Genomic DNA, 13,137 nt, shown 5'->3' with positions numbered 1-13,137 from the left:
CTCACTCACTCCCTGCTCCCGTTGGCCCACTTCATTCCTGCGTTATTCAGTAAACCTTTGAAACCAGTCAACGGCTGTGTGAGTCTGCTCACTGATCCCAGTAATCCCAGTAAGACAACACTAGAAGGTAGCCGCGATGGTGGGCACATATAACTTTCAGTGATAAATGTCTCAACAGCTTAAAGCTGACATACACCATCAAAGTGTACAGCGCTGGTTAGCAGGGCTGTCATCTGTTTACTTTGCCATCTGCTATCTTAGTGGCCGGCGCTACTGTAAGTACCAGCTCTGAGCACATTAATAACATAATAATACTACATTTAACCAGGCAGTACTTCTGGCACAGACTAGCAAGAGGAGTAATATTTAAATGTCTAGTCGACTACTCGCGTATAGACTTCTGCCTCCTTAAAATTAAATGCATTAAGGGGTCCAGCTCTACCAGACCAATATGGCGACTGTCATGAGGCGTTGTTAAAACGAACAGCAGTAACAGGTGTAGCATCTAAGTCTAACTGTCCATGTTTACAGAGTAAGCAGCTCGAGTAGAGTGGATGCCCTCTGCATCACTGACAGGCTAAAGGTGAAAGAATGAACAAACATGAGAGTCCAGCGTGGTGAGTAGTTTTCTCTTCCTCTTATATGACGCGTTTTTTCAGTGCAAAATCGTTCATGTTCATGTTGTAGAGAAGAAATAAGAGCGGGTAGAATACTAAGCGCCTGTTCCCCTGTTTGTTGACCTATTTGTATCCACAGTATATCTGTGGCCACCAGTCCTCGCCTGCACTATGTTCCACTGCCACAACTTCTAAAGTCGAACACAATGCAGAGCTGCCTGTAAAAAGCTACAGAGGCTGCAGAGCAGCAGAGCAGACAGCCATCTCACAGCGACAGCTGGATGTGTTTAATATTTACTATTACAAGCCGGTGTCGGCGAGCTCCAACTCAATCCAGCCGAAAATGCCAGGCGAGTATGTGAGGGGAAACAACAAGCAGCTCTTATGACAGGAATCAGGCTGGAAACGCAGAAGAACAAGAAGTCAACCCTTCTGCCTGAATTCAAACTTTCTCAAATGAAAAACAGAAATAGTTCATTATGAAACAATTGAAGACAAAATGCTGAAATAATCTATCAAAACGATTTCTCCTGAAGCATCGGGGGATAAAAGCCAAACAGCTAATTGTTTTTCCGAGAAGCACGAAGCTCAGTTTCCCACGAGAGGTAATAAGTACACGTGCGGATGTGATGCAGAACCACACACTCCCACAAGGAACCCGCTGAACCTCCATGTAAACAAGGTGTTTTATAAAACATCAGCACTGAAAGGTTCCACTTCACAGCACCCGGCTCTCTCCAAACCTCAAACACATGCTCGCCACGATACGCCGCTATATGAACGTGCTGCTCGCCAAACCCACCTCCACCCTCGAAAAACTGCGACTGTCACTGTGATGATCCTGATTTCCTCACTGCATTGTGAGACTTGGATAAGTGGAAGGGTGCTGCATCTTTTTTCTAGATTTTCAGAAAGAAAACAAAAAAGTGAAGAATAAGGAATGAAAAACAGATCAGGATTTCACACAAGTATGGTGATCTACAGCCGCAACCCAGGTGCAAGAGCTTTTCATTAGTTCTCATCATTTAATAGGAAAGCAGTTTTATTTAAGATCCTGTATAATAATGTGAAGTTTTTCTTTTACAGGTCTCCACAAACTCAAACGTTTACATTTTTTCCTCTTGCCTGTTGTCATGTTTATCCTGTCGTGCTTTTCAGGCAATTTCAAAGTAATATACAATTCCTTTTAGAGCTGGGAGCTTGCACTCCCCCAAATCTCTGCCACGAATATGAAAAGTTTGAGGTTGAAATGACCCACTGTTACGTCCCCACATAAAAGCTAGGCGATGAGGGTGGGGGACAGTAACAGTTGGATCCGGGTGAAATGAAAAGAACGCCAGCCACAAAGCAAGGAAATAAACCTTGCGTATCTTTTAAAAAGCAAAGCAACAGTAAGTAAAGGGCAGCATGACTTTGTGGACTGAAATGATCAGAAAGTGGTTCAAATCAAACGTCAAAGTTGGAAACTTCTAAGGTGAATGGTGCTCTACACGAGCAGTTGGGACAATGGTCACGCCAGCGGCGGCGAGAGTCGTGGCTGCAGAGGTACCTGCAGCACGTGCGCTCACTCTCATCTGTCGTGGCCCTCGTTCTCGGACCTCGGCTTTTGAGTTTTTGGATTTCAAATTGTGTTTATCATTAAATATTTTTGTCTTTGTGTATTCCTCTGTAGTTTTAGTCTTTAGTTCTAGTTCCAGGTACTATTTCCATTAGAGTTCATTACATCCCTCACGTTTTTCCTTCAGTCTTTCCCCACGTTAAAGTTATTTCCGTGTCAGTTTTCCTTTTTAGTTATCGTTACTTACTTCCTGTTTTACTTTGTCAGTTGTTTGTCTTCTGTGTCCTGTTAAAAGGGAGTTTTTCCTTCCCACTGTCGCCAAAGTGCTTGCTGATAGGGGGTCATATGATTGTTGGGGTTTATCTGTATATATTATTGTAGGGTCTTTACTTTATAATATAAAGCGTCTTGAGGCGACTGTTGTGATTTGGCGCTGTATAAATAAAATTGAATTGAACTGAAGTGCCTCCCCTGTGATTGTATTGATTGTGTGCACCTGTGTCTCATTCCTCCCAGCTGTATCCAGTCCCCATTAGCCCTCAGTGTGCATGTAAATGCAATCCTGGCGTTCCTTTGCTCAGTGTCTGTATCTGTTATCATCCATTTGTACTCTTTGCTACTTGGACTTTTTATCAGCTGAAATAAAGGCTTGCCTTTTGTTTTGTTCATTCACTTTTTCATATGTTGTTTTTTTCGTCTTTGGGTCCTCAATCCTGTATGAGCAATCTTCTCTCGTTTGGTGTTTTGATGATGGTTGTGGGGAGAAAAGTGTGGGGCCAAAAATCTCCCACAGCTGTTTAATTTGGTTGAGATTTGATGACTAAGAAGGTAATGATGTATGCAGTCACATGCTCATCACTCGTGACCACAGATGGGGCAGCTATCATCTTGGAAGAGTCCAATTAGGGCAGAAATTACTCAAGACCGCTTCCCATTGGAGCAGCTTCGCATTTACTTGCAGTGACCATTCCCTCTAAAGCAGAGGTAGGGAACTCCAGACCTCAAGGGCTGGTGTCCTGCAGGTTTTAGATATCACCCTGGGTCAACTCACAATCAAATGATTAGTTCATTACCAGACACGTTAAGGAGGTCATTTAGCCATTTAAATCAGCTGTTTTTATCAAGGACACGTCTAAAACCTGCAGGACACCGGCCCTCGAGGCCTGGAGTTAGCCACTCCTGCTTTAAGCAGAAACAATGGTCCCAAACACGAAAGGAGAATGAGGCTCGTGAATGGTGCTTTCTGTTAATCTGACAACTACTAGATGACAGTCTGGGTATTCTATCAAAGTTATGACTACAAAGTGTTTAAGATTTCTAAAATGAAATTTGACACGTCAGTGACAACGACACACCTGTTTAATTAAAATCATCACTCGTGCCTGTGAAGTCTGCTTGCCTGAACGCTAACTCCATAGCAACAGTGTGAGTGTCTCGTTGATGTAGAGTGTGGAAACAAATAACAGAGTGCTGGAGTTAAGGTGAAGCGAGTCACTCTGCCGCTGCCATGGCTGCTAGGCAGCACGCTTGCCATTAGCAGTGCCATTTGATGTCCTCGTTGCAGAAAGCAGGCTGAGGTTCGGTGCATTATGCATGATGTTTGGAGAGTGGAAAGAAATACATGTAATACTGGCATGTGGGGGAATGATGTGGGAAGACGTGAGATGTTACCTCACTCCGTGTTTCTTTAGGGCTTCAGCTGACTACTCGAAAGCGGGAAAAGTGAATTGTACGCATGAGAGGGGAAAAAAAGTGATGGAGGTGGTCAGATAATTAGTGCAGTTGTAAGTGAGGTCACTGGGATGAACCCTTAACAGCTGCTGAGGGTGCTTTGGACTGAACCACCCCTGCTCTCTGTGGTACATTCACACACCGACACACAAGCTGAACACTCGTTCGCACCCAAGACACATAGAATCACAGCACACGAGTGCACAGGGACTTTCATTGTTTCCCTTTCTGCAATCATCCCGGTTTTCCTCCTCTTCTTCGTGATGCACAATCAGTGGCAGTCAATGTATCAATCAGCAATCAGGCTTCAGCTTGCTGGGGACACATTCTGCCTCTCCTGCTCCGTGCCTGCCTGCCTGCCTGCCTGCATCATCCCGTGCCAGTCTAATTTCCCAGGCAATTTGGAGGGAACCACTGTGGGCTCTGAATCAATGTAACGTGATTCCTCTTTGTTTCCTTGTGCTGGAACTCTGCAGCACCATGGCTTCTCCTTTATAAAACACTGTACATGTTTAGGCACACAAGCATATCACACTGACTGATGCACCGTAGTATATCCATCTTCTCCCTGCACAGATTCTCATTTGCACTTCCTAGCTTTCTTCTGGATCCTCTCTGCTAACAGCAATGACAGCAGAGACTGTCTCCTCTTCAGTTCTTCCTTGTGTAATGCATCATGGTTGTGTCATATATCCATATGTCTCGTAACCCCTTTAAGTAAACAAATATTTGGAAAGCATAATCCCATAAAACTTCATATCATACACAATATCATCAAATATTATGTTTCAAGAAAGAAAATAAAAGGAATGAATAAAGTGCTAATATTTAAGTGTTAAGTGTTTTTACTCTCACACATATTGTAACATGAAACAAATGGACCTTTAAAGTTACCATTAGGAGAGGAGTAGATTCAATCATTATTACTAACATGGAAGCAAAGGCACTGAATTGTTCCTTCATTCTGATGCAAACAATGATGCAGTTAAAGTAAACAACAATTAAAAGCCTATGCCCATCCTGAGTTCCTAATTAAAAGTGGCATTGATTATAATAACATATCAGAGCTGCTGTTTTCTTATATCTTGTATATTTCAGTAACTTATTTACTTGAGTGTTTAACCGGCCAAATGCAAAGACTGTACATGAAAGACGTACAAAGCCTGTACCAACTGTACTCCAATAGAACATTCACTACAGCCCCGCCCATGCAGCAGTATATTAATGACTAACCTCGTATTGTGGATGGATTATCTCAGTTGTTCTCCTGACTGAAGTTTGGTCCGTTTACAGCATCCTGCCATGTGATTGCATTTGTCCCTAACCATCGGGAACCCTCATGTTAACTTTTATCGAGTGGAAAAAAACTTTGCATTCATGCTCCAGTTTCACCAGTTTATGTTATGCTAACATAGCTGTATAGCTAGCCACCACATAGCACATCATTATATACCAGCTAGCCCGACTTCAGTAACCCTACGAACGTCACTGCTGTTTAGTTTTCTGTCTTCATTTATATTGGAAGTGATAACAGAGCTGTACGTTTGAATTTTTCAGAAATCCCTCATCAGAACATGCTATATTATTTAATCTGGAGACTTCCTGCATACCACTAGATGTAGCCCGAGTACCACCAGTGGTACGCGTAACACAGTTTGAAAACCACTGGTCTAGAGGGCAGATATCAGCCCAGCTAGCTGTAATCGGACATCTGTCTGTTATACTTGCATGCCGCTGACTCCAGCATCTGTAGCTACTGAGCCTCAAGTGGCCATTACAGGAACTGCAGTTGTTGACATCTCCCTGTTTGCTTCCTTTTTCAGACCCAGAAGTTGCTGCCTGATTCAGTCACACCCAGTTGCTTCATTACACCATCAGCATGAATGCATTTTTTTCCTCAGCACACTGTACACTTCAAATCCAAACAAAGTGTTGTTGTGGATGGAATAATGGGAATTTGTGCCTGTTCTTTCTGCAAACAAATGAGTGGGATCATGATAACTTTGTCAACTAAGAGTTCGGTGTAACTTCAATCATGTAGTCAGTTCTAGTTAAATAATCTGCCTTTGCATATCTATCTAAGGTTATGCACTCTTGCCAGGCCAACATGTTAACACAAAAACAGCATTATTTTCTGACCAGTATAAATATGATTTTGTGGTGGTTAGTTGAGATAAGCTGAATGCACGACTAATGTTCAATCAGGTCACAAAGTTTTAAAAGAAACAAAACTGACACAAGCTGATTCTGTGCATCATTACTCTCCAAATATTTTTGGAGCTAGAAGAGATGGTTTAATGTGAAAACCCTGCTGTTAAATTAAGACACGGCTCTTTAAGGAATAATGAAGCCAGCACTGTAATGGTTGGTACTGAATGCAACCCCTGACCGTGTACAATTCCCAGCAAACATGTTTCAAACCCTGACATTACTTTTCCTGTTAAATTTCTGTCAACATCACGGGGGAAACTGAACCGTAGGTGGACGAATGATGACGTTTGCACAAACAATAGCTGCTTATCAAGTCCCCTCTTACACAGCAAGGGAGTGTTCATATTACTGTACAAAGCAACTGTATGAGTCTTTATTTGTAAAATTTGATAATAATTTGATCCTGCGACCACACAATCAGAATATTACTACCAGATATCCATTTTTAGAATATACAAATACTTTCAAGTAATTTACGTTTATGAGATACATGTTTCACTTGTTACATAGCTTCATCTTTTCATCCTGGTATAATATTCCATTATTCTAGTAGATTTTGTTTGCTTCTATAAACAGAGGATATCTTTGCAATAAGCGATATAAAATACAATCTCAGTTTCCAAAACATCTGAATGCTGTTGAAAATGTAAAGCAACACAGAATGCAATGATTTGCAATTCTTATAAACCCATATTTTATTCACATGGTATAGAACGGCTCATTTATAATTTGATGGAAATAAAATGTCTCAAAAAAGCTGGAACGGGGCAACAAATACATCATCAAGATATTCAGAGAATGTGGAGAAATCTCTGTGCACCAGGTACAAGGTTGAAAATGAAGATGCTCGCTATTTTTGGGCCCTTGGGTGGCACTGCATTAAAAACAGGTTTGATTCTGTCAGGGAAAGCAAGGCTCAGGTCCAAGAGTCAAGGTTCCATAGCTCAGGGGTTAGAGCACTGGTCTTGTAAACCAGGGGTCGTGAGTTCAAATCTCGCTGGGGCCTGTAAAACATTTAGCAAATTTCCCACTTGTGGGACTAACAAAGATTTATATTATCTTATCTTGAATCACTTCATGCACTCAGGATCACTCCTGCAAAATGTACTGACATAAAAAACATGAAAGCTGCATCCTCTGGACTAAAGAAGAGGCACGATCTGATATCGTCATGTTGGTGTTGTTCCAGGATCAACATTGCAAGTGACCAATGAGAATGTTGTGACATCATACTTTTGCGACTTCGGGAAAAACCGCCGTAAAACAAAAAACTGCACTTAAGCTGCGAGAAACCACCTCTGTCTGCCGATCAACGGACCCTAACCCTTTAATAAACGCTAAGCAGAATTGATATTGTCCTTGCAACATTGGAATTTCATAAATGCACGAATGGCTTGGCGCACCAAAGAATAACGTCACAACAATGTGATTGGTCACTTGCAATGTTGTTCCTGGAACAACATTTACTATGTTGTTCCACCAACACGACCATATCAGATCATCCAAAAAGAAGAGAGACAACCCAGCTTGTAATCAGCACTCTGGGCGTGGGGATGGGGGGTGCATCAGTGCCTTTGGTACTGGCAGCTTGCACATCTGGAAAAGCCTCCCTGCAGTCCAGACCTTTAACCAGCTGACAACATCTGGAGCATCGTGAAATGAAAAATACAGCAAAGAAGACCCAGGACTGTTGAGCACCTAGAATCCTCTATCAGAAAAACAATAAAACAACATTTTCTCAGATGTCTACAGGCTGATGTTAAAAGAAGATGGGATGCTATGTGAACGAACCTTCAGTCAACTCTTGGTTTGAAAGCAGAACTTTGGTCTAAAAAGTGATTTTCAAACTGACCTTTACAAGCTCAGAACACCCTTCTGTGCAGAGAGACACAGACGTCTGCAATCATGTGACTGCTTGGGTCAGGGATATCTTAATCACCCCTGTGGGTGCGATATCACCCTCTGCAAACATACGGTAGTAATTACGCTGCTTTATACTGACTGGAAGGACAGTTGGAGTTTTATCCATTAAAGTCTGCACATGTTCACTGGAAAAGTAAGCTTGGATCAGGTAAATTATTCCAATATAATTATCCCAAGATAACTGGGGGTGCGATTCTGCTCACTTTGCTAGAGCAGCTTTGCATGATTCAAAGTTAAAAATAAACATTATTTATCCTATACTGGGACACTCATTTTATCCTCTGTGTGGAATTAACAGTTTTAGCTCCTCCCCCTCCTTTGAAGCCAGCTTTCTCCTGATTGGCTACTCTTAATGCACAGAACTTCTAAACAGGAACCTGAGATGATCATATTTGGGATCATAACACTGAGCCAAGAGTAGAGTACTTCCATCTCTGGAGCCGTGCACAAAATAAAATAAAGAAAAGTTTAACAGGTCTACAGATGCCATGTAATAGAAGATATGCTGTAATAGAAGGCAAACCATTGAAGCAATCAGATATATTTGTTACTAAATGTTCAAATGTTTTTCGGCTGCCTCGTGATTTCAGCACCATTGAGGACCTTGCACTGACTAACAAACTGTGTGTGTGTGTGTGTTATTTATAGAGAAAGGGAAATAGCAAAGAGGAGGTGAAGTGTGAGGGCATGCGCTGATATCTTGGCCTGGAACTCTCCTTCAAACATCTACTGTACAAATCCCAGTGGACGTCCACGCTCACCATCTTTACCCCCACCTTCTCCATCTTTCATGTTTATTTATAACCAGCATGGAGCTGGAATTTGAAAGGTGGAGTAAAGCTTGAAGTCTTTGGGGACTTCTTGAAATTTCTGCCGGTGAAGTATAAGAAAAGCAACCAGGAAAGTCTCTGCCCCAACTGTGACTGTGTTCCTTCACCACTTCTGCTCTGGACCACTGCCTCGCTCATCTCATGCCATCATTAGCTATAACACGCATAGCTTAGTTACACAGAACTAATCAGCAGCAACAGCTGGATGTTCACTTAATTTTCAGATGCTACCACATTTGGCTGAGAGTGTGGAGTGCTAATAAGTTTAGTTAGCAAGTAACAGACTGAAAAATACTAGAATTTCACAGCCAGACACAGACAGGTTCAGCTTGCTTCACTTTTCAGACCCAGAAGTTGCTGCTTGATCCAGTCGAGCCCAGTTGAGCTACATGACATCGCTACGTGTCTGCATGAATGTAATGCTTCCTCTACTGACTGCACACTTCAAATCCAGAAAGTCGTATTGTGGATGAAATAATGGGAATTTCTGCCTGTTCTTTCTGCAAAATGACTGGGATCATGATAACTTTGTGAACTACGAAGTCAGTGTAACTTTCAATCATCTAGTCAGTTCAAGCTGAATAACGTGTGTATATCTGTCTGAGGTTATGCACTCTTGCCATGTCAACATGTTAATACGATATTATTTTCCAGGCACCCTAAGACCACCTGAAAAATGGCAAAAAATCATATTTTGCACGGTTGGATCTTAACAAGGCTCCAAGAGCAGTTTATTGAAAACAATGTTTAAACTGAAACAGGCTGTGTTACAGCTGATCAAAGGTTTAGGGCCACACCCTCAAAAAAAACCTCATAAACCCCCCGAAAACAGAAATCAAAGTTCCAAACACGAACTCAGTAATGAGTAGCTCCACCGTCATTGTTGATCACTTCAAAAAATTTGCAGCATGCTTGATGCAAGCGTTTCCATGAGGTGAGTGGGAACATTTCTCTAAGTGGTGAAGACGGACGCACGAAGGGCGTCTACTGTCTGGAACTGTTGTCCATTTTTGTAAACTTCCCTTGCCGTCCATCCCGAAAGGTTCTCAATTGGATTTAGATCAGGGGAACACGCAGGATGGTCCAAAAGAGTGAGGTTATTCTCCGGGAAGAAGTCGCTTGTCCTGCGGGGATTGTGTACTGTAGCGTTGTCCTGTTGAAAAACCCAGTCGTTACCACACAGATGAGGGCCCTCAGTCATGAGGGATGCTCTCTGTAACATCTAGACATAGCCAGTGGCCTTTTGGCATCTCGTGAAGCGCCATTGTTCCACTGAAGAAAAAAGCACCCCAGACCATTATGGCGCCCCCTCCACTGTGGCGCATAGAAAACATCTCAGGTGGGATCTGCTTGTCATGCCAGTAACATTGAAAACCATTTAATTCCCAATGACTGTCTTACTGCGTCCCACCTCAGCAGAGATGGTGTGCTGTGTTTATCAACCACGCTCGAAAAGGGAATGTTTTTTTTGCCTTTAACACCAGAACGTCATGACAGTGTGACTACCTGACAGAAATGACAATGAATCCACATTTTTGCACAGGTTTGGCCTTTTAAAGGCATGTGGTCCTAAACTTTTGATCAGCTGTAAAACAGCCTGTTTGAGTTTAAGCGCTGTTTTCAATAAATTACATGCTTAAAAAATGTTCTGTCTCACTCCCATTTCTTCTTGTTGCATGTTGAAGCTCTACTTGGAACCTTGTTAAGATCCAACCATGCAAAATACGATTTGTTTGCCATTTTTCAGATGCTCTTAAATGTTGGTTCAAGACTGTATAAACACAAGTATTTCTGCCTTAATGCTGAATTGCAACTCACTCAGTTTTAAAATATCCAAAATATACATTAAAACAGATTTTTTGCATAATTACTCTCCAAAGATTTCTCTGTGTTAGAAAAAGTTGACAGCAAATGATCTGCAGACTTTGGCACTCATGTGATGGCTTCATCTCTGCTGTTAATCCCAAACTGAGGGACACTTCAGTGAATGCGCTGAGCCTCCTTAAAGTAAGGTTTCACCTGACAGGACAATGCTCCCCAAAACCTACTCCTACCAGGTGATGATGCCACATCTCCTAAAAAAGAAAACCTTGTGTAGCAAAGGCTTCAGCAGGGGATGGGGAAGCATTTTGGGAAGTGGGTGCAAAAATTGTTCGAGTTTGTGAGCATGAGTGCAAAATTCCACCGCTGCTCCCTTCTTACTGATGATATAATAGTTTCAGGCTGTTGTCATGGAAACGCAAAGGCACTGGCTGGCTGGATTTGGCGGGTGTGGGGGGGTGTAAGATGATAAGCAGAGGGGGCTGTCTAACTGCATTTGGAATTCGGATATTTGAATGCCAGGCTCCCATTTGGATTGAAGTGCACTGTGTGTGCGCGTGTGTGTGTGTGCAGATGCTGTTTTGCTGTTCTGATGACTGAGCATATTATACAGTTTGGTACAGACCTGACCGACCTCTGGAGCCAAGGCTGAAGAGAGGATTTCTGTGTGTGTGGAAATGACAGACTGAGAGGCAGCAGAGCAGCACAGACCAGAGAGCAGATGGACAGCATGAACAAACAGCTGGCGAGGTCATTTGCTTGACTTAATTCATACAAATTTTTGGAGTTTACTCACGTTGAGTTATCTGTACTTTTTCTCCCTCGGTGTGCAAAATTGTAAGAAATTTGACCGAAAGAGATTTCTGTTTAGTTTATATCCAGAAGAACACAAACACTAACTCGAGTTTTTCTTGTAACATTTGAGTTTTGCTGCCTGTTTGGATTACTTTACTGTTCTTGTGAGCAAGTTCTTCAATTCTGGCTTTTATTAAGCTTTGGTTCCTAATTTGAGCAGCAATCGATGTTCAGACTGTTTCCCTCAAACACCTCCAGCTAATATTGGGAAACTCTAAGGAAGCAACGAAGAACAAATACTTTTGTACTTTGCTGACATTTTAAAGTAAATATCTGTACTTTCTACTCCTGACCTTTTTTTCAAAACAGACTATTTTTAAAAGTAGGAACGGCTCACTGACATTTGCTAAACTGTAAATTCATTCATGTAATGTTCTCATTCATTTGAGTGTTTTTGAACATGTGCATGAAGGTTTTATTCATATTGTGAAAAATCATGAAAGTGTGCATGAAAAGGATCGGTCAGTTTTCGTAGGCAACACTGGTTAGTTTGCAACGCTGTGGTGAAGTTTGCAGGAAAGCAGTCTGTTTCACTGGTGCAGACCAGCTGTGATGTTCATGGTCAGTGTTGCATCATGGGTAGCAGACATCAAACTGAATTTAAGGTGTTGATGCTCATACTGGAAACTGAGCCACGATGGCTCATGTAACATCTGTCTATATCTTGTTGCATTCAGTTGGCTGAATCCACAAAGAGCAGCAGCAGGTGATGAAGTATCGCCTACTTAAGTGTTGAATGTGTGGCTAGGTCTCGATCTCGATGTTGGAGAGCCAGATATGGTCTAAACCTCCTGAAAGGCTGAGCTCCTCACCTTATCTCTGAGGGAAAGCCCAGCCACCTCTTGGAGGAAACTCAATTCTGTCAGCTTTTTTTTCGACACTCAGTTCCCTTATCGTGTCCACATCACTACAGACACCAACCTGCCCGTCACTCTTCCCTCACTTGTGATCAAGATCCTGAGATACTTGAACTCCTCGACACACGGAGGCAACTCATTCCAACCCAAGGTGGGAACTCCATCCTCTTTGAACTAAGAAGTGTGGCAGTTGGCCACACATTTTCCTCCTTTTTTAAAAGAATCTGCTTAAATCGTTCAGCCCAACATGGACAGCCTGCTGTCTGGACCAAATCTGGACCAAATCCTGTCCGTGTTAATTAAATGGACCAAAACGTCCTCCAGCTCAAGAATCATATCATCTTTTTTTCTTCTTCTACCTACCAGTGCAAGTGTAATGACTGTTTCCAGCCCACATGACTTTCAACCAGGACACTAAGACTTGAGTCTTGTGTGGTCCCAATTTTTATTCACTGTGAAAATTAGTTTGAAATAAAAAAAGAAATCCTTTTATAGAGTTAAGCATACGAAGATATCACCCAGCAACCATGGTGCAGAAGCCACAGGGGGCTGTGGTGACCAGCCGACTACAGCAGAGTAGATCAGGCTTGGGCCCAGAGACCCAAGATCCGAGGGCCCTCCACACCCCCAAAGGGGCCCGACAGAGCCAAGGGGCCAGTCCCCACCAAGCAGCCACCAGGAGTGAGCAAGTACATACTAGAGCATCCAACCCACAGAGAACCACCAACGCACCA

At 42.5% G+C, this 13,137-nt stretch overlaps 1 non-coding gene across 1 annotated transcript; it reads left to right on the top strand.

Moving 5' to 3' along the window:
* The first annotated feature begins 7,050 nt into the window (after positions 1 to 7,050).
* trnat-ugu (transfer RNA threonine (anticodon UGU)) lies at positions 7,051 to 7,123 on the top strand. The gene has a single exon. It is a non-coding gene; the product is annotated as a tRNA-Thr (tRNA).
* The last annotated feature ends 6,014 nt before the right edge of the window (positions 7,124 to 13,137 follow it).

The sequence above is a fragment of the Pundamilia nyererei genome, unplaced genomic scaffold (genome assembly GCF_000239375.1).
Source record: "Pundamilia nyererei isolate P.nyererei 1_Seehausen unplaced genomic scaffold, PunNye1.0 scaffold00171, whole genome shotgun sequence".
Classification (NCBI taxonomy): Eukaryota; Metazoa; Chordata; class Actinopteri; order Cichliformes; family Cichlidae; genus Pundamilia; species Pundamilia nyererei.
This window is presented reverse-complemented; position numbering and strand designations above follow the sequence as displayed.